Here is a 24,177-nt window from a genome sequence, read left to right on the forward strand (position 1 = left end):
TGCGGAGAATATAGCAAGTCCATAAACCACCACTTGTGCACTCACAAAGTTTTTTGGAATTGTCCTTAGAACCAGCAATGCTGTTATCCAGTCCCTTGCTGAATTATTAACACACGTGCAAACACTAACAGTCCCTACTTCTCACATATTATCCATATACTATGACCAACAGAAACGTGTGCAGTGAAATGTAACTAACAAGTTAATAATATTATGAACCGTTGACAATTACAATTTAATAACATAAGAATACAATTACAAAGGTACAAAATACATCATTAAAGAACATAACAATGCAGATAACATTTGTAGTAAAACAGGCGTTACAAAAGAATAGAAATAGACATATACGTCAGTGTTACAGGAATTATGACATGAGTACATACATAAAAGATCAGAATAACTTTTGAAACATCAACTTCACACATGAGCATTAGACAGAACAGAATTAATAATGTCTAACATCTTTACAAAGTAAATAACATATTATTAATGCCAATTATATTCGAGGATAACAGTATTCCTCATCATAGTGAATGTAGCTTAATATTAAAAGAAGAAAAAATTCTATGAAACTACACAGAGACAGGAAGAAAACAACTACACAAGGGTACACAAACACATAGTGGGATAACACCAATAGGAAAGGGTAGGGTTCGTTTTCAGTGTAACATTTGGTACAGTCCAACCCAAAACTTCATATATCTGTCCTCTTATTTCATCCTTTGTTTCCACCAAAAAAATTCTATCTAAGCATGCTTTCTGTATTTATATGTTCACACATTTCTCACCTCAACATTTATTTCCAAGAAAATCCTACCTAAACCTGTTTTCTGTACTTTTTTTTGTATAACTTCTTAATGCATTCTTTACCTATTCTCCATAGTCAGTTTCTTATATAGTCTACCCCCTCTTAAGCTAACTTAAATCTACTGAGCTCAGATGCTAAACTAAGGGACGAGGCAATGCAGCATCACATAACAAATCAACACAAACAGCAATGCAAAAAATGCAAATTGGCAAAGCTAGCAGCATAAATGAGCAAAAGTCAAATTCAATAACACTATGCCTGGCAAACAGCAGCAACTTATACCTAAACATGACATAGCGCAAGCAGAAAAAATATTACACTAAACAACAATGCAGATAAGGGAAATGTATATTCACATCTTAATGTCTATGTAATTAAAGTGGTGCACCACAACAACTTATTGTAAAAAAAATATTACCATCTAATTGAAAAGAAAATTATGTTTTACTGTTACTAGTTCCTTCTTATTGTTCTTTCCTTTCCAAGTGCTCCTTTTTTAAAGAATGTGGATCATAAAATAATTATTTAATAGATCTGTTGACAGAAAGTGTTCACATTAGCAAATGCATTTTATTTTATAAAAGCAATGCTGCAACACAGCTGGAAACCAGATATCAAATGAAATAAGCAACTATGAAAAGCAAAGCATAAAAATATCATTCAGTAGTCATGTGACATTTCATAAGTTAGTAGAAATTCTCTCAACTCTCATAGAAAGACGCTTGTCGTAATCAGGTGTGCAGATGTACGAATATTTCCCATCAATTCATAAGCATTTCAGTAATTAGCACAAAGTACGAGTAATCATATGTTTTCAAGTAACGAGGGTGTCGCATTAGCGATGAAAGGCACACCCTAATGGCTTGTTTTCCAGGTGTTTGACACGTCCCACGTCCCCTTTTTTTTTCTACCTGTGCCGCTGAAAAGGGCTCGCAATAATGGCTTTTTCTCCAGGCGTCTGACACAGCTGGGTGCCCGCGACGCATTACGTGCAGGTGGTCACTTAACTTTCTTACGGAAATATTTACCGCTACAGTGACAGTCTCACATAAAAATATTTCACAGGTCAAGAATTTGCGTTGCAAATCTGTAGAAACAAAATCCTATGAATATAACAGTGTCCAAAAAATGTTCAGTGGCATTGTGATACATTCACACATGATTCACACATGTCATAACTCTTAAAGTACGATTCTTGGTTTCCAACATCCTTTTTCACAAGTCAAGAGTCCCTACCCACTATTCATTACTCCTTACCTTATTACACATATACGTATCCATCGACACTCGTCAATATTTCGTCATTATAAATATGAAGCATAATCAAATAACTCATATAGCCTCAGCCTATTAATCATAAACATACCTCAGCAGCATAATACACATCGTCGTCGTAAAAATAACATCATTACACCTCAGTCAAATCTCAAAATCGTCGTAGCTTCCTCCAATAATTAAAAAAAATTCTCTGCTCATGTCAAAAGTGTCATCTGACTCAAACGTACTTTAAAAATCATAATCCCTTTACCAAATACATCATTCAAAGCTCTCATAGTATCACAATGGTTCCGAAAAAATATGAACAGTTTACAAAGTACAGACAAAATACAGTTTCATAAGTGTGAAGTTACCCAACTGTATAATTGCGTAAACATGTGTCACTGATGTAGTAAAATAAATGTTTGTCTCTCTCAGTTAAATAATCAGATAGCTGTGTAATTCTGTGTTTTAGAGAAATATGGTACCGATGTGTAAAGTTGTATAAGCAAAATACCATATTAGCTAGGGTTCCTTGTGGTTGCCACACACATGGTACACAAAGTAAGCATGTACCCCCCTGAGGATAAATGTAATTATACCCTCAGGTGTTACAAATTACAGCAATGGAATGAAATGTATCACGGAAAACTTTCTTTGTAATTAAAAAATCTTTGAAAATAAGTGTTTTAAGTATAAGATTAATCACTCAAATGCGTGTCCTGTAGCGCTAAATGCGCGTCTTGCTGTAAGATAATTCTGTGGAACTGTCGCAGTTATCGTCCTCTGTAAGCAAAGTTCTGCTAAAGTCAATGTACTTACCTCATGATACACAAAAGTGAAATGCTTTGCGTATAGATATCTTAGTTATTACGCTTATTGCCGTGATGAGGAAAGTACTGTACAGTAACGTATTGTTATGCCACGAAAAAGGCTGTCTCATTGTTGCTATACCACAAAAGTTACTACTAAAACATGTTTTTCTTCCTAGAAGAATTCAGAAAACTGTGCAGATATAAAACAGATACACTGCAAAAGCAACATTGTAAATTGTCACTCATTAGTAGCGTCGTGATAACATCGTGTAGCTGTCACATAAACTAACCTCTGTGTCATCTGGTATCTCTCAGAAAGCACTTTAAATTCAGAATGTATTTTCAAATAAACCAAAATGTTGCATTAAAATCTCATTAGCAGTACCAGTATGTGTCCTAAGTATGTAAGCCTTATAGTCGTTCCATAATCGTGCAACTAACAAGCAAGAATGTACACACACAATAACACTGTGACGTCTGTTCACTATAACAATGAATTCGTCATTTCTGTTTCAATAAGTTCTCTTGGTTCTTGACTGGATATTTAACTTCAAACATTGTTGCATGTTAACAGTTTCTTAAGTCTGACACAGCATACTAGTAATGTAAAGTGAAAAGTTATATGGCAAAGACAAAGTTAAAAAGCAGATTATCTTTCAATAAACGGTTTTACATGTGAAATGTGGTGTAAACCTTTACTCTTCCTAGTACGCAGAGTTTCAACTTCAACGCAATTCTCATGTTGTATACATCGGTAAAGAATGCTAAAATTTTTCTCAAGGTTAGCGTCTATGTTATTTTTCTCTGAGCCAGCCGGCGCACGCGGCTGCCTGCGGTGCGAGTCATTGTCTGTTCCTTTGTTGGCGCGCGTCGTTATTGGGATTAGGAGACCTAACTTCTACAAATTCACCGTGACGAGAGGGCCCTGCTCTGTTTGAATCCCGCCAGTTCTGATGCAATTCAGGTCTGTCGTTACGATTATCTCGTCTGTCGTCATGTCGGTAGATTTCATAATTTCTTTCTTGTCGGTCATGTGGTGGAGAATTTCTTCCTGAATCGTAACGGCGCGCTGAACTGTTGCGTCTGAAAGTATTCTGTCTCCCTTGATAAAAATAGTTCTGGTTACCATATTGTCTGTTTCTCTGATTGTCTCTGTGGTGGTCATTACTACGGAAATGCGATCTTTCTCTGTAACAAGTATTACTCTGCCAGTGGTTGTCATATGGGTGGTGTCTGTTTTGGTCACGATTTGTGTTGTGAGAATAGCCTTGTCGTGTCCAGTTATTATTTCTGTCATCGCGGAATTGTGACGGATGTGAACTGTAATTGTTGTGTTTCTGGTTTCGCGTTCCGCGATTGTCAGTGTCAATTTCTAATTCTTGTAAGAGTCCCTGAAATGCTTCAATGTCGTCTTTGCAACGTCCTGCCAAAATAATATGTCGTAAATGTTCAGGTAATTTAATTAAGCAAATGCGGATGAGTTCTGAGGGGCTGTATGGGTTTGAAAGATACTGATTCTTATGCAACATGTCTTCAAAATATTTCACAAGACTGGAAAATTCAGATTGTTCGAAATGTTTCATCATTATGATGCCATGTTTTATTCGGTCTTGTGTAGCTTGAGACCAATATGCTGAGAGGAAGGCATGGTAAAACTCTCCTTCACTGTGGCACTCGTGAATTACCGATCGCATTCTTACAGCTGGTTCATTCTCTAAGTAGCCACACAAATTCTAATCTGTGTTCTAACGACCAGTTGGGAGGAAAACAATGAGAGAATTAATGGAGCCATGCTTGTGGATGAATGTCGTTGCCAGAATTCTTAAATGTTTTGAATTTACGTGTAGTAATGAACAGCTTATAGTCAAAATCGTCATGTCGGCGAGTCGCATGTCGGTCATTGTTACTTCGTTTCGGCGGTTCCATCTCAAAATCCAATGCGCCTTGCCAATTTCTTTCATAATTTCCGAAGTGTCCTGTGTTATTATTTTGTGTTTGTTCCGTATTTCTATGTCCCTCTTCCCGTATTGGAGCGCGAGTGTCCTCTGAAATACGCAATTCTTGTATTACCTGCGTCAACTGATCTTGTACTTCCCGGATTTCTCTTTTGTACTGTGTTTTGATTTGATTTTGATTTTGTTTGAATTTTCTTATTTGTTCATACTCTTCTGTGTCAGTGAAGGCTACGGGTCTTGTGTCATTCAGATCATCATCTACCTTTGTAGATAAGTTAGTGACCTGATCCGAAAGTTCGGCTACTTTCTCCGATAGTGTACTTATTTCCTCCATGTGTCTTTCTGAACCAATTTTCGGGGTATCTACTGTGTCCTTTAAGTTTTCCTGAGTTCTTGCAAGTTGCGTAACCGAATCGGTAGATGCAACTGAGTCAATTTTAGCTTGCAAGGTCTCATGATTTTCATGAACAATAGTTTGCAGTTCTTTTATGGCTGCTTCGTGATTCTGTAATACATTTTCATGACGCGAAAAAATAGGTTGGAAATGCTCACAAATTTGTGTTTTTACGTCATTACAGACCTTTTGACATTTCGATTCGATGTTATGTAACTCAGTGGTTAAATCTTCACGTGTTTGTTCAAGTGTAGTGTCTAACTTTTTGAGATTTTGTTCCACTGTGTCTAACTTTTTGAGATTTTGTTCCACTGTGTCTAACTGTTGCTGTGTTTGTGTCTGGTGTTGTTCCATTGTGTCTAACTTTTCAAGCTTTTGTCCCATTTGTTGCATTAATTGTAATAACAATGCACTGGTGTCTGAAACATGTTCCTCAGTGCTTTTCGGCAGTGAAGTTGCACCGGCAACATTCACATTTTGACAAGCAGAAAATGTGTCTTGACTCATTTGAGAAAACGGTGAGAACCCAAAACCTGAGTCTACAGTATTTGCAAAATTGTGTCCTGTCATTCCCGATTCCTGAGGCAAGCTGTTGCCGACCGATCGATCGATAATGCGTCCCTCTTCACTAATTGTTTCACTGTCCACGCCATTGTTTGCCGCCTGCTCCATTTCCCTATGAACAGTTACCAAATTACTACTTTGAATGTCTGTTAATTCATTACTCTGCGGTGCTATCACACTGCTTTCGTCTTCACTGTCATTTCTCAGTTTACTTTGGAGCCTAGTATTACGTTTTTCACACGCCATTATTGTCACAATATTTCACACGACAACGCAGAAAAGCACAATTTGAAGAGCAAAAATAGGAGAACACATTAACATAGCACTGAAAATAATATCTAGTTAATTGCAAGCGTAGCTGCGAAATACTTGGTGCAAATCTATATGCATGCCACAACTGTTTTACTGTACAACAATGAAAGACTGCAACTACAAAGGAGATTTTCTCTACAATTACGCGCTAGCAATAAACAAAATCTACACTAATTACACAAACTACAAGAAAAAATCAGAAGATTCCAGTGAGGTATCCTAGGCTAAGGGTCGACATATGAAACTTCCCCTTTGAACAATTCTACACGAGACTGTGCTTAAACTGACACACAATATTTTGTTAGCGCAACGCAATCTGACTTTCAAAATTCACTACAAAAGAATGGCCCTGACTAACATTAAACTATACCTTTCACAAATCACTTACCTCACAAAAATCTTCGCTGCTCAAGCTACTGCAATACAGCGAGCGCCACTACTGCCAGCTAAATAAAAGATTCAAACTATGGAAGGCACTAACTACTGATAGGGATGGTTAGCAAATGAAAGATATTAATAGAGAACAAACAATGTATTTACCTTGATATCATCATATATAAATATAGCAGTTCATGACAAATTTCAAAACTCCGCCATCTCTCTCCCCACATCCACCACTGCTGGCGGCTCACCTCCAACTGCGCAACGCTACGCGCTGTTCACATCCAGCTGCCGCTGCCCAACACTACAATGGCAGACAACAATGCAAACTAGCCACAGACTGCACACAGCACAGCCAGTGATTTTCATATTGAGCGCTACGTAACGTTGCCAATAAGAAAACATAAACAGCCTACTTACATAGATAAAACATAAACAGCCTACTTACAGTTTCAGAGTGTACCTTTTACACCGAAGATTTTCCATACACCCTACCTACCGGCTCAGCCACCCACGTATCGGACTACATGAGCCGCAGTAAGTAATCGTATTCCCTCTAAACATATCCAGCGGCCGAGGGGTGATACTTCTGCGCTCTTCTTTGTCCCCATACAGTAGCCTATTTCTGCAAACTGCTAGCCCCTTACTGAGTCAGCCGCAGTTGTCTGAATGCAGCCCGTGACACGCACGGTCGTAGTTCTGAATGTTAAATCGAACGACGGCCTCAGACATGTGACTCAGCTATGTCATTGTACTCTAACATTCCGACTTGTGAGACACGTATAGTAGTAAGCTATCACTACTTACATTAGTTACATTAGTAACCATAGTCTATGGCATTACCCATCACAATTTTGGTTTTGCAGAGCTATTCACTCACACTCTATCTTTTACCAGACACACTATCCAGATTCCTCGAGATGTTTCGTGGTTAACCGTCTATTTCTGCTTGGACAGAGGTAGTGTTTACACTGGAGATAAAACAAGTATGGCAAAATATAAGGGGCGATCAAAATGTTTTCTATCGGAGGAAAAACAGTCTAGAATCTAGAATGAGATTTTCACTCTGCAGCGGAGTGTGCGCTGATATGAAACTTCCTGGCAGATTAAAACTGTGTGCCCGACCGAGACTCGAACTCGGGACCTTTGCCTTCCGCGGGCAAGTGTTGTAGGAGGAGCTTCTGTAAAGTTTGGAAGGTAGGAGACGAGGTACTGGCAGAAGTAAAGCTGTGAGTACCGGACGTGAGTCGTGCTTCGGTAGCTCAGTTGGTAGAGCACTTGCCCGCGGAAGGCAAAGGTCCCGAGTTCGAGTCTCGGTCGGGCACACAGTTTTAATCTGCCAGGAAGTTTCAGTCTAGAATCTGTATGCCAATCAGACGAAATCGCCGTGAGCACTAAGACAGTCATTCCACCGATGGACTAGGTTGAAGGTTTCCGTTTGTTAAACACAGTGTCCTGTTGCGTGAAGGGGTCCGTGACCGCCTGATGTACACCCTCGTCCGTCGGGAATCGTCGACCCTTCAAGGACTATCGGGCGGTTGCTCGAGTGTCTCCCGCTTCAGCTGGCGTAACTTCTGCGATACGACATATGAGATATGGGGACGTGTGTTGTCATGAAGCAGCAGCACCCAGCACGGAACTTGCAGCACTTCTCCACAACGGTGGGTTTCGACCAATCATGGTCCCCTGTACACATTTTACATTCTCCGATGGACGGTTTTCCCTCGGCAGCCAAGAAAAAAAAATAACAGCACTTCGGTCCTGTTTGGGCGTATTTGGTAATAACGTCGCAACAGTTCACCTTTCCGCATTTACCGCACGCGCTTGGAAAGACACGAATGCCTATACGTTGGTGCTTATTTACCGGCACTGGAGTCGCGCCTTGTTGCAGGAGCCACGTTCTCAAACGAAACTTTTCAATCGCTCCTTATATACGCTACTGGCCATTAAAATTGCTACACCAAGAAGAAATGCAGATGATAAACGGGTATTCATTGGACAAATATATTATACTAGAACTGACATGTGATTACATTTTCACGCAATTTGGGTGCATAGATCCTGAGAAATCAGCACTCAGAACAACCACCTCTGGCCGTAATAACGGCCTTGATACGCCTGGCCATTGGATGGCGTGTACAGGTACAGCTGCCCATGCAGCTTCATCATGATACCACAGTTCATCAACAGTAGTGACTGGCGTATTGAGAGGAGCCAGCTGCTCGGCCACCATTGACCAGACGTTTTCAATTGGAAGATCTCGAGAATGTGCTGGCCAGGGCAGCAGTCGAACATCTTCTTTATGCATTATCCTGCTGAAATGTAGGGTTTCGCAGGGTAGAGCCACGGGTTGTAACACATCTGAAATGTAACGTCCACTGTTCAAACTGCCGTCAATGAGAAAAGAGGTGACCGACAAGTGTAACCAATGGCACCCCATACCATCACGCCGGGTGATACGCCAGTACGGCGATGACGAATACACGCTTCCAATGTGCGTTCACAGCGATGTCGCCAAACAGGGATGCGACCATCATGATGCTGCAAACAGAACCTGGATTCATCCGAAAAAATGACGTTTTGCCATTCGTGCACCCAGGTTCGTCGTTGAGTACACCATCGAAAGCGCTCCTGTCTGTGATGCAGCGTCAAGGGTAACCGCAGCCACGGTCTCCGAGCTGATAGTCCGTGCTGCTGCAAACGTCGTCCAACTCTCCGTGCAGATGGTTGTTGTCTTTCTTGCAAACGTCCCCATCCGTTGACTCAGGGATCGAGACGTGGCTGCAGGATCCGTTACAGCCATGCGGATAAGTTGCCTGCCATTTCGGCTGCTAGCGATACTAGGCCGTTCGGATCCAGCACGGCGTTCCATATTACCCTCCTGAACCCACCGATTCCATATTCTGCTAACAGTTATTGGATCTCGACCAACGTGAGCAGCAATGTCGCGATACGATAAACCGCAATCGCGGTAGGCTACAATCCGACTTTTATCAAAGTCGGAAACGTGATGGTACGCATTTCTCCTCCTTACACGAGGCATCACAACGACGTTTCACCAGGCAACGCCGGTCAACTGCTGTTTGTGTATGAGAAATCGGTTGGAAACTTTTCTCATGTCAGCACGTTGTAGGTGTCACTACCGGCGCCAACCTTGTGTGAATGCTCTGAAAAGCTAATCATTTTCATATCTTCTTCGTGTCGGTTAAATTTTACGTCTGTAGCACGTCATCTTCGTGATGAAGCAATTTTAATGGCCAGTAGTGTATTTTCATTATCGTCGTCTTTAAACCACATCGGTCCTCTCCTCAGATATATCAGTGGGTGATACTGTCTCAGTGCATCACTGCAACTGTAGGTGTTCAGTTTCGCTGATAGCACACGGCCTTTCTTCTGGATTGTCATACTGTTCACTCACGTTATGGCTTGTCGAATGACACACTGGATGTCATACCGTCATACAAACAGTGTACAGCGCCAGATTTGCACCTGGTGGCCACAACTGGAACTATTTTGCTTTAACAGATTAACATACCTGCAAGTTTCGCTGCCATAAGATAATTGCAGCCCACACTGCACTTCCGTGAGTTGCTGCTCTTTAATTATAACAACGCGGTAAACAGCCTGTGGCTGCAAGGATGGTTTTATAACCGGCCGCTGTTACCTCTCAGTGACGTGTCATTGTGTGCGATTACGACTGTCTGCTTAATAGAGAAAATAGTACCTAACATCGATTAGACGTGTACTTACGGTGCATCTGAATATGAGGTTGTCAGTCCCAATATCATCATGCATTAAACAAATTATAAAACCACCCTTACAGTCAGAGGCTATTTCATTTATAATTGTTAAACGAATAGTGTCTGTACTCATGTTAACGGACACCGAGAAGTATTCAGATTTGCTCAACAGTATTCAATCTGGGTTGCTGCAGTTTGAAGGCTGATAACAAACACTTTCCGACGAGATACATTTCCTTTTTCGGGGGAGATTGCCGTCGAGTTTCAAACAGACTGCAATAGTTACTGGATGAGCAGAAGAGGGTGTGGCACGATCGTGGTCTATGGAATATTTTCGTGGGTTTCTGCAGGGCATTTAATCCGTGTGGAAAGCAATACTGAGACACGCGGTGGTCTAGGCAAAAGTTTAGCAGAGGCGTCATGCCTCCAGAGGCGCTCCTCCAACAAATGGAGCCATCGCCGCAACTCAAGCTGGACTTCCAGCATGTTCCTGCTTAGCGTAGGAGAGGTGAGGAGGCAGTCATCAGTTTGTCCGTTCACAGACAACGTTTGCTGCGTCATTAAAAAGGTCCTACCACGTCCACTCCTCCTCTACTGTCCTTGGCACTATCTAGTAAGAGCTGACCGCTGCAGGACAGCCGGGTCCACTTCATAGGCCCATTGTGAGTTCTAAATTTGTTCTTAGTGTCTATATCGCCCCAGGCCTCCTTCTGCGTACTTGCGGGACTCGTGTGCAATACGATCTTGTGTATCCATCGATAACCTAGTGTGGGCCGTCACCCAATATATGTATGATAGAAGCCATGAGGGGTGAGAAAGTATACTGTTCCATTTAGTTCGTTGAAAGGGCCTCAATTAAAATTGCTACACAGCGAAGATGACGTGCTACAGACGGGGAATTTAACGGACAGGGAGAAGATGCTGTGAAATGATTAGGTTTTCAGAGCATTCACACAAGATTGGCGCCGGTGGCGATACCTACAACGTACTGTCATGAGGAAAGTTTCCAACCGATTTCTCATACACAAACAGCAATTGACCGGCGTTGCCTGGTGAAACGTTGTTCTGATGCCTCGCGTAAGGAGGAGAAATGCGTACCATCACGTTTCCGACTTTGATAAAGGTCGGATTGTAGCCTATCGCGATTCTGGTTTATCGTATCGCGACATTGCTGCTCGCGTTGGTCGAGATCCAGTGACTGTTAGCAGAATACAGAATCGGTGGGTTCAGGAGGGTAATATGGAACGCCGTGCTGGATCCCAACGGCCTCGTATCACTAGCAATCGAGATGACAGGCATCTTATTCGCATAGCTGTAACGGATCGTGCAGCCACGTCTCGATCCCTGAGTCAACAGATGGGGACATTTGCAAGACAACAACCATCTGCACGAACAGTTGGACGACGTTTGCAGCAGCATGGACTATCAGCTCGGAGACCATGGCTGCGGTTACCCTTGACGCTGCACCACAGACAGGAGCACCTACGATGGTGCACGAATGGCACAACGTCATTTTTTCGGATGAATCAAGATTCTGTTTACAGCATCATGATGGTCGCATTCGTGTTTGGCGCCATCGCGGTGAACGCACCCCGGAAGCCTGTATTCCTCATCGCCATACTGGCGTATCACCCGGCGTGATGGTTTGGGGTGCTATCGGTTACACCTCTCGGTCACCTCTTGTTCGTATTGACGATCCTTTGAACAGTAGACGTTATATTTCAGATGGGTTACGAGCCGTGGTTCTACCCTTCATTCGATCCCTGCGAAACCCTACATTTCAGCAGAATAATGCACGGCCGCATGTTGCAGGTCCTGTACGGGCCTTTCTGGATACAGAAAATGTTCGACTGCTGCCCTGGCCAGCACATTCTCCAGATCTCTCACCAATTGAAAACGTCTGGTAAATGGTGGCCGAGCAACTGGCTCGTCACAGTACGCCAGTCACTACTGTTGATGAACTGTGGTATTGTGTTGAAGCTGCATGGGCAGCTGTACCTGTACACGCCATCCAAGCTCTGTTTGACTCAATGCCCAGGCGTATCAAGGCCGTTATTACGGCCAGAGGTGGTTGTTCTGGGTACTGATTTCTCAGGATCTATGCACCCAAATTGCGTGAAAATATAATCACATGTCAGTTCTAGTATCATACATTTGTCCAATGAATACCCGTTTATTATCTGCATTTCTTCTTGGTGTAGCAATTTTAATGGCCAGTAGTGTATGTCTCATCCCTTTTTTTTTTTTTTTTTTTTTTTTTAACTGCGTTTGGAAATCAGAGCTTTCATGAAGGCACTTTGTACATCTTGCAAGAAGTCATTTTCGTGTATGATGCTGCAATTTTTTTAATTCGAATGTTCACTTTTGTGTTTCATTATAGACCAATTAATGTCACCCCATTAGATATTATCAAGCGACATAAACTAAAATATGTTGTATGAGTACAGCACTCCAGAGCACCACAGCAGTGTAGAAAGAACAACTTGCAATGACATCTGTTAAATTACGTTGTATGCTTGCAGCACTTCGTAATCCTCAAAGTAGTGTAGAAGTAATTACTTGTAACACCGTCCCTACTCAGAATGCGGCAACAACTGATACAGGTACGAAGCTCTGTATGCCTAAGAGGCGATAAGAAGTTTCCGTTTGAGGACGTTGCTGCAGCGCGACTCCGATGCGGGAATAAAAGCACCGACGTGTAGACAAGGGGTTAGTGTCGCCTTCGAACGAACACTTTTTCATCGCTCATTACTGAACAAAAAATGTAGGGAGACTCTGTAAGTATATAGCATAATTTTTGTATAATGTCGCTTGATAATGTCCAAGTGTGTGACATTAGCTAATAGATAATAAAATGAAATAAAGTGTTTATTACAAAAACTTCATACAGGAAAGTGGCTAGATTCAAGAAAACTGGAGCGGCTATGGGTCTAAGCAGTAAAGATACTATTAAGATTATACGGGGTGCTCCTCGAAGCAGTCGTTACGCTCATTTTCTCTGCTGTTTCGACAGATATTTACAACTTTGGTTTTGCAGTGTGTAGCTGCAGTCATCCCAAATATATCCTACTCATAACGTCTTTCCTGCGACACCTAGTGTCAACTGAATGCTTCGGTTTGTTTCCCGTTCGTGGAAAATGATTTTTCATGGTGCCATATTCCGTTTTTGCAGCTAAACGGGAAAATTGTGAATTGACCCTAAATAACAAAAAGTATGATGTCATCCACATGTAGTGCGAAAAGGAATCCGTTAAACTTCGGTTACATTATAAATCAGTCTAATCTAAAGGCCGTAATTTCAACTAAATATCTAGGAATTACAAGTTCGAACAATTTAAAGTGGAAGAACACATAGAAGATGTTGTGGGGAAGGTAAACCAAAGACTGCGTTTTATTGGCAGAACGCTTAGAAAATGTAACAGAGCTATTAAAGAGACTGCCTGCACTACGCTTGTCCGTTCTATTTTGGAGTACTGCTGAGCGGTCTGGGATTCTTAACAGATAGGATTAGCGGAGTTCATAGAAAAAGTTCAAAGAAGAGCAACACATTTTGTATTATCGCGAAATAGGGGAGAGAGTGTCACGGACATGATACAGCATTTTGGATGGACACCTTTAAAACAAATGTGTTTTTCGTTACGGCGGAATCTTTTCATGAAATTTCAATCTCCAATTTTTTCCTACGAATGCGAAAATATTTTGTTGGTGCCGACCTACATAGGGATGTGAGAGCGCGCACGGAAAGATATCGGTGTTCGTGTTTTCCACATGCTGTTAGAGAACTATTGTGAAGGTTGTTCGATGAAGCCTGTGCCAGGCACTTAAGTGTGATTTCAGGGAATCCATCTAGATGCGGCCTGAAATAAATGTTTGTTTTATGAATAAAATGAATGAGTTATATAATGTTTACAAGCATGTTACTATATTACGTTTCCTATCGGTATTCTCATGTTTCCCAGGTTAGAAACAACTTTTACAGTACAAATTTCGTGAGATGCAAGTATCGTTTGGTGTTACTTACGATATCCGCTGCATTTAGTCCATGTGTATCGTCCTGGAGATGTATGTGGTCGATCTGCATGAACCAAGTGGCTGATTTTCGGCGTATTTTCGACCACATATATCTCAGCACCTCATTTTTCACTGTGAATGTTTACAGAGTGCAGTATTGCCAACTGTCGCTGTCGTCTTTTGTTTGTGTTGTGGTTTGTATCTGTGATTTGTTATTTCTTCATTATACTACGGACTGTAAACACATACATTCAGTACACAGCAAAAAGTGAAAGTGAAGTACTGAAATAAATGTGCCCGGAGAAATCGCTGAAAATCGGCCATCTGGAGAATGCAGACCGATAGACCGATTAAATACATATCCAGGGCGAAACACATGGACTAAAAACACCGGAAATCGTAAGTAAGCCAAACGATAATTTAACCTCGCGAAACTTGTGCCGGCCGCTGTGGCCGAGCGGTTCCTTGCGCTTCAGTATGGAAACGCGCGACCGCTACGGTCGCAGATTCGAATGGATGTGTGTGATGTCCTTAGGTTAGTTAGGTTTAAGTAGTTCTAAGTTCTAGGGGACTGATGACCTCAGATATTAAGTCCCATAGCGCTCAGAACCATTTTTGCGAAACTTGTGCTGCAAATGCTGTTTCTAACACAAAAACTCGAGAATAATATGAGAAAACGTAATATAATAACATAAAATTTTATTTTATCCACATTTTGCAGCTTAAAACGTGACTGTATTCAAAATGTTTTAGTACATATCGCTTCATTCAAGAGACAAATGTTCAAATGTGCCTCTTCAATGAAGTGACATGCATTAAAACGACGGAGAAAATAATGTTCGCCGGTGCTAAAACGTTAAAAATGCTTTCCTTGGATTATGTGGTAAATTAACACTGCTCATTTTCCACTATTTCGCACATATTTTTCGCGCTCGACCTACGATATTCATAGCCTAACATTAAACCTTTTCGTGACAGGAATGTGCATTTCACCTCATTCAAGAGAAGAAATAAAACATTTATTGAGACAAATTACACCTGACGATGGACCCACAGGGTCCGAAATGCATCGTGTGGTTAATAAAACACGAAAAAGTTGTGACTGAAGGCGTTGTTTAATTCATACCTCCAATAATAACATACGTGTAATTACTAGGTAACTCATTTAATATAGTTATGAAACAAACATGTATCACAGGCCATTGAAGATGCTTCATAAATAAATGAAGCAAAACGCGTATGACAAAAAAGAAAGCGCCTTTCAAAAAAAAAAAAAAAAATGGTTCAAATTGCTCTGAGCACTATGGGACTTAACATCTATGGTCATCAGTCCCCTAGAACTTAGAACTACTTAAACCTAACTAACCTAAGGACAGCACACAACACCCAGCCATCACGAGGCAGAGAAAATCCCTGACCCCGCCGGGAACCGAACCCGGGAACCCGGGCGTGGGAAGCGAGAACGCTACCGCACGACCCCGAGATGCGGTCAAAGTGCCTTTCATTTCCTTACAGAGACGAGATATACCCCCATGAATTTTGCAGCAGCTAAGGAGCAACGCAAAACGGAAAAAATGACCAAAACGATGCGACATTCGTTTATCGACAGGTATTAACAGAGACAGTAGCACAAGAAGAATAACCAGTACTCGGCCAGCACCATCACGGTTCGATCTGCCGCTTGACTGCTAGTGCCTTGCAGCAGTGCGGCTCATTCGCTGCTGGAGTACTGGCTATTCATCCTGCTTTACTGTCTCCTTTAATACACATTGATGAAACAACTGACTTGGGAGCGCTCTTTACAGGGTGGTCCATTGATAGTGGCCGGGCCAAATATCTCACGAAATAAGCGTCAAACGAAACAACTACAAAGAACGAAACTCGTCTAGCTTGAAGGGGGAAACCAGATGGCGCTAAGGTTGGCCCGCTAGATGGCGCTGCCATAGGTCAAACGGATATCACTGCGTTTTATTAAATACGAACCCCCAATTATTATTACATATTCATGTAGTAGGCAAAGAAATATGAATGTTTTAGTTGGACCACTTTTTCCGCTTTGTGATAGATGGCGCTGTGATAGTCACAAACGTTTAAGTACGTGGTATCACGTAACATTCCGCCAGTGCGGACGGTATTTGCTTCGTGATGCATTACCCGTGTTAAAATAACCGTTTACCAATTGTGGAAAAGGTCAATATCGTGTTGATGTATGGCTATTGTGATCAAAATGACCAACGGGCGTGTGCTATGTATGCTGCTCAGTATCCTGGACGACATCACCCAAGTGTCCGGACAGTTCGCCGGATAGTTACGTTATTTAAGGAAACAGGAAGTGTTCAGCCACATGTGAAACGTAAACCACGACCTGCAACAAATGATGATGCCCAAGTAGGTGTTTTAGCTACTGTCGCGGCTAATCCGCACATCAGTAGCAGACAAATTGCGCGAGAATCGGGAATCTCAAAAACGTCGGTGTTGAGAATGTTACACAACATCGATTGCACCCGTACCATATTTCTATGCACCAGGAATTGCATGGCGACGACTTTGAACTGGTGTACAGTTCTGCCACTCGGCACAAGAGAAATTACGGGACGATGACAGATTCTTTGTACGCGTTCTATTTAGCGACGAAGCGTCATTCACTAAAAGCGGCAACGTAAACCGGCATAATATGCACCACTGGGCAACGGAAAATCCACGATGGCTGCGACAAGTGGAACATCAACGACCTTGGTGGGTTAATGTATGGCGCGACATTATGGGAGGAAGGATAATTGGCCTCCATTTTATCGATGGCAATCTAAATGGTGCAATGTATGCTGACTTCCTACGTAATGTTCTACCGATGTTACTACAAGATGTTTCACTGCATGACATAATGGCGATGTACTTCCAACATGATGGATGTGCGGCACATAGCTCGCGTGCGGTTGAAGCGGCATTGAATAGCATATTTCATATCAGGTGGATTGGTCGTCGAAGCACCATACCATGGCCAGCACGTTCACCGATCTGACGTCCGCGAATTTCTTTCTGTGGGGAACGTTGAAGGATATTTGCTATCGTTATCCACCGACAACGCCTGGCAACATGCGTAAGCGCATTGTCAATGCATGTGCGAACATTACGGAAGGCGAACTACTTGCTGTTGAGAGGAATGTCGTTACACGTATTGCCAAATGCATTGAGGTTGACGGACATCATTTTGAGCATTTATTGCATTAATGTGGTATTTACAGGTAATCACGCTGTAACAGCATGCGTTCTCAGACATGATAAGTTGACAAAGGTACATGTATCACACTGGAACAACAAAATGTTCAAACGTACCTACGTCCTGTATTTTTATTTAAAGAACCTACCTATTACCAACTGTTCGTCTAAAATTGTGATCCATACGTTTGTAACTATTACAGCGCCATCTATCACAAAGCAAGAAAAGTGGTCCAAAGGGTTCAAATGGTTCAAATGGCTCTGAGCACTATGCGACTTAACTTCTGAGGTCATCAGTCGCCTAGAATTTAGAACTAATTAAACCTAACTAACCTAAGGACATCACATACATCCACGCCCGAGGCAGGATTCGAACCTGCGACCGTAGCGGTCGCTCGCCTCCTGACTGCAGCGCCTAGAACCGCACGGCCACTCCGGCCGGCAAAAGTGGTCCAACTAAAACATTCATATTTCTTTACGTACAACACGAATATGTAATAAAAATGGGGGCTCCCGTTTTAAAAAACGCAGTTGATATCCGTTTGACCTATGGCAGCGCCATCTAGCGGGCCAACCATAGCGCCATCTGGTTTGCCGCTTCAAGCTAGACAAGTTTCGTGTTTGTAGTTTCTTTTTTGGGATTGTACCCGTGGGCTAGGGGTAGCATCTTTGATTCATAATCAAAACATCTTCGGTCCCGCGTTCGATCCCCACCACTGCCTAAAATTTGATAAATAATCAGAATTGGCGGCCGAAGACTTCCGGCATAAGAAGTCAGCCTCATTCTACCAACGGCCTTGTCAAAGAGGGCGGAGGAGCGGATAGAGGTTCAGGGCACTCTCTTGTCCTAGGGGTGGGAAATTGCCCCTAAAGGCGGAAGAATCAGCAATGATCAACGACATGAGGATGCAGAAGGCAATGGAAACCACTGCATTAAAGACACGTAACGTGTATCCACAGGATATGTGGCCTGTAATTGAAGAAGTGTCATGATGATCTCTCCATTGGCAAAAGATTCCGGAATAGTCCCCCATTCGGATCTCCGGGAGGGGACTGTCAAGGGGGAGGTTACCATGAGAAAACGATTGAATAATCAACGAAAGGATAACGTTCTACGAGTCGGGGCGTGGAATGTCAGAAGCTTGAACGTGGTAGGGAAACTAGAAAATCTGAAAAGGGAAATGCAAAGGCTCAATCTAGATATAGTAGGGGTCAGTGAAGTGAAGTGGAAGGAAGACAAGGATTTCTGGTCAGATGAGTATCGGGTAATATCAACAGTAGCAGAAAATGATATAACAGGTGTAGGATTCGTTATGAATTGGAAGGTAGAGCAGAGGGTGTGTTACTGTGAACAGTTCAGTGACCGGGTTGTTCTAATCAGAATCGACAGCAGGCCAACACAGACAACGATAGTTCAGGTATACATGCCGACGTCGCAAGCTGAAGATGAACAGATAGAGAAAGTGTATGAGGATATTGAAAGGGTAATGCAGTATGTAAAGGGGGACGAAAATCTAATAGTCATGGGCGACTGGAATGCAGTTGTAGGGGAGGGAGTAGAAGAAAAGGTTACAGGAGAATATGGGCTTGGGACTAGGAATGAAAGAAGAGAAAGACTAATTGAGTTCTGTAACAAGTTTCAGCTAGTAATAGCGAATACCCTGTTCAAGAATCACAGGAGGAGGAGGTATACTTGAAAAAGGCCGGGAGATACGGGAAGATTTCAATTAGATTACATCATGGTCAGACAGAGATTCCGAAATCAGATACTGGATTGTAAGGCGTACCCAGGACCAGATATAGACTCAGATCACAATATAGTAGTGATGAGGAGTAGGCTGAAGTTCAAGACATTAGTCAAGAAGAATCAATACGCAAAGAAGTGGGATACGGAAGTACTAAGGAATGACGAGATACGTTTGAAGTTCTCTAACGCTATAGATACAGCAATAAGGAATAGCGCAGTAGGCAGTACAGTTGAAGAGGAATGGACATCTCTAAAAAGGGCCATCACAGAAGTTGGGAAGGAAAACATAGGTACAATGAAGGTAGCTGCGAAGAAACCATGGGTAACAGAAGAAATTCTTCAGTTGATTGATGAAAGGAGGAAGTACAAAAATGTTCCGGGAATATCAGGAATACAGAAATACAAGTCGCTGAGGAATGAAATAAATAGGAAGTGCAGGGAAGCTAAGACGAAATGGCTGCAGGAAAAATGCGAAGACATCGAACAAGATATGATTGTCGGAAGGACAGACTCAGCATACAGGAAAGTCAAAACAACCTTTGGTGACATTAAAAGCAACGGTGGTAACATTAAGAATGCAACGGGAATTCCACTGTTAAATGCAGAGGAGAGAGCAGATAGGTGGAAAGAATACATTGAAAGCCTCTATGAGGGTGAAGATTTGTCTGATGTGATAGAAGAAGAAACAGGAGTCGATTTAGGAGAGATAGGGGATCCAGTATTAGAATCGGAATTTAAGAGAGCTTTGGAGGACTTACGGTCAAATAAGGCAGAAGGGATAGATAAGATTCCATCAGAATTTCTAAAATCATTGGGGGAAGTGGCAACAAAACGACTATTCACGTTGGTGTGTAGAATATATGAGTCTGGCGACATAGCATCTGACTTTCGGAAAAGCGTCATCCACACAATTCCGAAGACGGCAAGAGCTGACAAGTGCGAGAATTATCGCACAATCAGCTTAACAGCTCATGCATCGAAGCTGCTTACAAGCATAATATGCAGAAGAATGGAAAAGAAAATTGAGAATGCGCTAGGTGACGATCAGTTTGGCTTTAGGAAAAGTAAAGGGACGAGAGAGGCAATTCTGACGTTACGGCTAATAATGGAAGCAAGGCTAAAGAAAAATCAAGACACTTTCATAGGATTTGTCGACCTGTAAAAAGCGTTCGACAATATAAAATGGTGCAAGCTGTTCGAGATTCTGAAAAAAAGTAGGGGTAAGCTATAGGGAGAGACGGGTCATATACAATATGTACAACAACCAAGAGGGAATAATAAGAGTGGACGATCAAGAACGAAGTGCTTGTATTAAGAAGGGTGTAAGACATGGCTGTAGCCTTTCGCCCCTACTCTTCAATCTGTACATCGAGGAAGCAATGATGGAAATAAAAGAAAGGTTCAGAAGTGGAATTAAAATACAAGGTGAAGGGATATCAATGATACGATTCGCTGATGACATTGCTATCCTGAGTGAAAGTGAAGAAGAATTAAATGATCTGCTGAACGGAATGAACAGTCTAATGAGTACACAGTATGGTTTGAGAGTAAATCGGAGAAAGACGAAAGTAATGAGAAGTAGGAGAAATGAAAACAGCGAGAAACTTAACATCAGGATTGATGGTCACGAAGTCAATGAAGTTAAGGAATTCTGCTACCTAGGCAGTAAAATAACCAATGAGGGATGGAGCAAGGAGGACATCAAAAGCAGACTCGCTATAGTAAAAAAGGCATTTCTGGCCAAGAGAAGCCTACTAATATCAAATACCGGCCTTAATTTGAGGAAGATGCGAGGTGCCGGGGCTAGCAGTGTATTTAACACTAAATTCTAGAATCTACATATGTAAATGATGCTCTAAGCCCCCCCTACTCTAACTCCAACTTTTGATGTTGCACAAGGATTAAAAAATATACGCGAACTGACTGTAATCAACCCTGCAAGTGGAGTAGAAAAGAGTTTGGCACCTGCAATAATTTAATTTGATAAATAAGTTAAATAAAGGAAGGTTTCATTAACGTAGTGAGAAATGATGGGTTGCTCTACTGATTAACAGAATGAAAGTTCTGTCCAAAATAACAATATGATTTATTAAGACTAAACACAAAATAATAAACAAAAACACATGCAACATTTATAATACATCAAATTGGCTCAAATTGGATACTCAAACAAACGCTGTGAAGGTGAAGGTTTCCCTAAACTAGATTGTGAGGTTTATGACGAAGTGGTACGTGGAGCCAATTCCTTGCCACTCAAATCTTAAGAGAGACACACAGCTAACCCAACATTAATTGCTGCTACTCAAGACAGAACAAAGTTAGAAAAAGACGAACAGGCGCGCTCTGCTGAGCTCTGATTATCACCTAGGAAAATCCCTATCTGCCGGTGCTGCAGACATAAATTACCAAACTGTCTTCTTAACTGCCAGAACACGATCTGGCGTACCGGAGGCGATGGCTGGTTGCTTCGACGTCCTCGACCGAAAAGCGAGAGCCGACTACTTAGAGCACCCGTACAGGCCGTGGTTAAACGTTCCAATCAGCAACTCGAAAACCGGCGGAAAATTCCACTCCATTGCCGGAGCACTACCATTCCACCAATGGAGATTCTTGGCGCCAATTTCTGCGCTGATTTTGCTACGTCATGGAGCTATGCCCTGAGCAAGCCAATCACAGTTACTATTTTGCAGAAAGCGCGGGAATTTTCCCGCCACAACTGCCTGGGTACACAAGTCATTTCCACGCCTCGCTGGTAGCCCGCCAGAAAGTGTTTTCGCTAAGATTCTGCGAAGTAACGGAGCCTCTAGCCCAGCCGCTACTTCAGACCCCTCCGGGCATGTCTTTTGACAATGTCGGCGTCTGCAAAGCATTCACTCGACTTCCTCACACCCGTCGGCTCAACCCTTTCCAGATCAGCGATGCCCGCCTGTCACCGGACCACCCGGGTAACGAGAGACGCTGCGTGGGAAGTCCGCGTGTGAAGGAATAGCGACTTTTCACTGCATACAATTAGAGAGGAAAATCGTAAGATAGAAATATGAGAGGGGGCTCATGCCACCTCTCAAAGAAATTCCTGAGGATGTACATCTAGAGTACAGCATTGTATGGTAGTGAAACATGGACTGTGGGAAAACCAGAACAGAAGAGAATCGAAGCATTTGAGATGTGGTGCTATAGACGAATGTTGAAAATTAGGTGGACTGATAAGGTAAGGAATGAGGAGGTTCTACGCAGAATCGGAGAGGAAAGGAATATGTGGAAGACACTGATAGGGAGAAGGGACAGGATGATAGGACATCTGCTAAGACATGAGGGAATGACTTCCATGGTACTAGAGGGAGCTGTAGAGGGCAAAAACTGTAGAGGAAGACAGAGATTGGAGTACGCCAAGCAAATAATTGAGGACGTAGGTTGCAAGTGCTAGTCTGAGATGAAGAGGTTAGCACAGGAAAGGAATTCGTGGTGGGCCGCATCAAACCAGTCAGTAGACTGATGGCCGGCCAGTGTGGCCGTGCGGTTAAAGGCGCTTCAGTCTGGGACCGCGTGACTGCTACGGTCGCAGGTTCGAATCCTGCCTCGGGCATGGCTGTGTGTGATGTCCTTAGGTTAGTTAGGTTTAAGTAGTTCTAAGTTCTAGGGGACTGATGACCACAGATGTTAAGTCCGATAGTGCTCAGAGCCATTTGAACCATATGAGTAGACTGATGACCAAAAAAAAAAGTTTCTTTTTTTGACGCTTATTTCGTGAGATATTTGGCCTGGTCACGATCAATGGACCACTCTCTATACAGGACATGTAAAATAACGTTTTAAAAAATAATTTGTTCGCAACGGGAAACAAACCGTCGCTTTCCGTCGACACTGGCCTCTCATGAAAGACTTGGTGAGCTGAGCCCAGCTGCACATTCGAGAAACGAAACTACAGAAACACCAGAGAAAATGCTCCTGAAGATTCTTAGGGAAGCACCCTGTATGTCTCAAGCGGCACGTGAAATGCAACGTTGTGTTGAGTTGTCGTCCTACACCTGCGGGGAAAGACACGCGCCGCTGCAGGCAGGGACGCTGTGCGTCGAGAAAGCGGCTCCCGCGGGTCATCCGGAGTGGTCGAACCAGGAAGAGAGTCGTCCAGTTTCCGCGCAGATGGCGGAAAGACGGATTGCAGTGCAGGGAGGAGGCGACTCTGGCATTACCGCGAGTGGAAAGCGTTGTAAGGGGCGCGGTAGCCAGAGCGGAGCACGCCCGCGGCTTGTGGGATGGCGCGTAATGACAGCCGCGCTCGCAGCGGAGCAGAAGAGACGCCGAAGCGGACGGCGTGCGGGCGGGCAGAGGGGCGCTGACCGCCGACCGCCGACCGCGCCACATCCGCCGGCGCCGCTTTGAGGGGCGCCCAGCCTGCAAGCGGGCAGCGCTCCACAGGGCTCCGTACTCAGCCCCTTAATGTAGTCAGACGTGGCGTATGTAAGTCGTCACTTTGCTCGAGATGTACACTACTGGCAATTAAAATTGCTACACCAAGAAGAAATGCAGATGATAAATGGGTATTCATTGGACAAATATATTATACTAGAACTAACATGTGATTACATTTTCACACAATTTGGGTGGATAGATCCTGAGAAATCAGTACGAAGAACAACCACCTCTGGCCGTAACAACGGGCTTGATACGCCTGGGCATTGAGTCAAACAGAGCTTGGATGACGTGTACAGGTACAGCTGCCCATGCAGCTTCAACACGATACCACAGTTCATCAAGAGTAGTGAATGGCGTATTGCGACGAGCCAGTCGCTCGGCCACCATTGACCAGACAATTGGTAAGAGATCTGGAGAATGTGCTGACCACGGCAGCGGTCGAACATTTTCTGTATCCAGAAAGACCCATACAGGAACTGCAACATGCGATCGTGCACTGTCCTGCTGAAATGTAAGGTTTCGCATGGATCGAATGAAGGGTAGAGCCACGGGTCGTAACAC

The 24,177-nt window shown here is 42.9% G+C and overlaps 1 non-coding gene across 1 annotated transcript; it reads left to right on the plus strand.

Moving 5' to 3' along the window:
* Nucleotides 1-7,739: 7,739 nt before the first annotated feature.
* Nucleotides 7,740-7,814, plus strand: Trnap-cgg. Its single transcript has one exon. It is a non-coding gene; the product is annotated as a tRNA-Pro (tRNA).
* The last annotated feature ends 16,363 nt before the right edge of the window (nt 7,815-24,177 follow it).

The sequence above is a fragment of the Schistocerca americana genome, chromosome 6, assembly GCF_021461395.2.
Source record: "Schistocerca americana isolate TAMUIC-IGC-003095 chromosome 6, iqSchAmer2.1, whole genome shotgun sequence".
Taxonomy (NCBI): domain Eukaryota; kingdom Metazoa; phylum Arthropoda; class Insecta; order Orthoptera; family Acrididae; genus Schistocerca; species Schistocerca americana.